The sequence below is a fragment of the Neovison vison genome, chromosome 13 (genome assembly GCF_020171115.1).
Source record: "Neovison vison isolate M4711 chromosome 13, ASM_NN_V1, whole genome shotgun sequence".
NCBI lineage: Eukaryota > Metazoa > Chordata > Mammalia > Carnivora > Mustelidae > Neogale > Neogale vison.
Window position 1 is genome coordinate 132,890,609 of NC_058103.1, and position 2,543 is coordinate 132,893,151.

General features: G+C 40.8%; 1 pseudogene; it reads left to right on the forward strand.

The window, feature by feature from the left end:
• The first annotated feature begins 1,591 nt into the window (after window positions 1-1,591).
• LOC122894677 lies at window positions 1,592-2,275 on the forward strand (annotated as a pseudogene).
• The last annotated feature ends 268 nt before the right edge of the window (window positions 2,276-2,543 follow it).

Consider the following 2,543-nt stretch of genomic DNA (forward strand, 5'->3'; position numbering starts at 1 on the left):
AGAGGCAGGCAGAGGGAGAGAGGAGGAAGCAGGCTCTCTGCTGAGCAGAGAGCCCGATGCGGGACTCGATCCCAGGACCCTGAGATCATGACCTGAGCCGAAGGCAGCGGCTTAACCCACTGAGCCACCCAGGCGCCCGCAAATGTTCTTTTTAAATGATCAACATCGATACTATTGAGGTTTGGCAGAGACTACATAAAACTATAAGAGGATAACCTTCCACCCACGGCTGGGTCAGCCCAAGTGGTGGAACTAATAGCCTTGACAAGAGCAGGTGTCGAAAGGTACAAGTTAAGGCATGTAGTGAGAATAATGATAAAGAAGGGGAAGGGAATGTGCTGGTAGATCATTAAACAAAGTAAGTGGTACTTTTGTCCTTGTTGATAAGACTTATTTGGATTTATGAGTATGATAGGACTTATTTATGATTTATGATTACAATTGGACTTATTTATGATTTGTTATTACGATAGGACTTATTTTTAAGAAAATGAATATAGATAAAATCTGTTTCAGACATAGGATATTAGCCTCAGGCTAAGGAAAAAAAAGAAACATTTGCTAAAATCAAGTTGTTCTGTCAATTTCTTTTCTTTTCTTTTTATTTATTTATTTATTTGTCAGACAGAGATCACAAGTAGGCAGAGAGGCAGGCAGAGAGAGAGGAGGGGAAGCAGGTTCCCTGCTGAGCAGAGAGCCCGATGTGGGGCTCGATCCCAGGACTCTGGGATCATGACCTGAGCCGAAGGCAGAGGCTTTAACCCCCTGAGCCACTCAGGCGCCTCCTTTTTTTATTTTATTTATTTATTTATTTATTTGTCAGACAGATGTTCTGTCAATTTCAATAGGTCCTAATGCAGCTAAGATGGCCCTTTGGTTGCACCCAAAAAATGAGGTGAAGTTTGACCAAAATGTAATAACACTGCTTCCACCATGAATAAGAGTTTAAGGGGGAAATTTCTCCTTGGTAGCTAGAGATGTGGAGGGCTTATGCTTAATCTGTATCATCATAACCCAGAAAACAACAACAAGAACAATGATTGTGAAGGTGGGATACAAATGGGTCTGAGCCATGTCCCAGAGGAGTTTCAGACACATAAAGATAGGCTACATCCAGTTACCCAAGTCACAAGCCTATGAATATTGCTTGGGATGGTTTATAAACTCTCTGGATGGTGAAGTCTTCTCAAACAGAAAAGCCACTGCAAGAAAAGATATATCTACACAAATTGTTAGACATGTTTTTCCCACCTGGGGGATACTATCTCTGCTCCCTAGTGTTAAAGGTACTGGGACAGTCATGAAGGAACTTGGTAAGGTTCTCTCGTTCAATTGAAATCTTATTGCTCCTACTCACCGAAGTTTCCAAGAAAAGTAGGGGTACCAGCGGAACTCTCAACAACTTTAAATTGGGGCAGCAGGAGGAGGAATGTACTTCTTTGTGGCAGTCTGGCTATTTTTCATTCCAGTTGTGGTGGTTTAAAAGCTGAGGGGATATGGAAAAGAGCTACCACTCCTAACCTTCTTTCTCCTGAATTTGTGACTCTTAGGGCAGTCTGCTCTGTTTTGGGGAGGCCCCAAGAGCACTGTCATGGCAGTAGCCCAATTAATGCCCCCAGAAAGTCTACTGATTGCCATCATCCCCAGAAGTCTGGAAGTGGCCAAAGCCACTGGCTCTGATGACATGATCTTGGTGGAGATCATTTGACACTTAGCTGTGATGCTGCCAAGGAACACAAGGCTCAAAATACATTTGAAGAGATGGAGAAAAATTTAGGTCGTTTATCTCTTGGTAAGTGCAGCTTGAATTAACAGGAATAGCCTTTTAGTAAGAAAAAAAACCTGAAGGTACAATATCTCAGCAAATACTAATCTCTTGGGTTCCATGCTGACTTGGAAAGCTGCCAGGAAGACTACGATTCAACACCAGAGAGGGTCTATTATTACTGTAGGATGCATTATTGACTTAAAAGACAATTCTGGCCAGTCTGTACGGTGCCAGTAGAGGAAGATTCTTTGGATTTTCTCATATTCTTGCTAACAAGAAAGAAAATTACAGTGAATATAGTTGCACTAGGATTTGTTCACGCAGATAGGATGAAAGACTTGAACATTTAAAGAAAAATAGCTCTCTTGGGAGGTTTGGAGAACCTACCAATGTGTACAGGACATTGTGTTTCTTTTGAAATCACCATATATGGTTTTAGAATCACCATATATGGCACCTGCATTGTGCACCAAATATGGTTGTATTTGGTTGATTTCAGGGTCATGAGTTAGAATCATCATGTTACAGAACATGTTCTGGTAGTGGAAGAGGGATTACAACTCATGATATAATTTACAGATTATTAAGTTCAAATAATGATTAGAATCAAGGGTACATTCTGTTTGACTCTTGATTTGAGTCTCATACATACATGGGTGGCATTTGCTACAACCGAGCATAATGATAAGAAAATATTTAAAAAAATAAAAAGTATGTACCTTACAGTCTGCAGCCATTTTGGTAGACAGACATTTTGCAAGTGACATAAACAGGT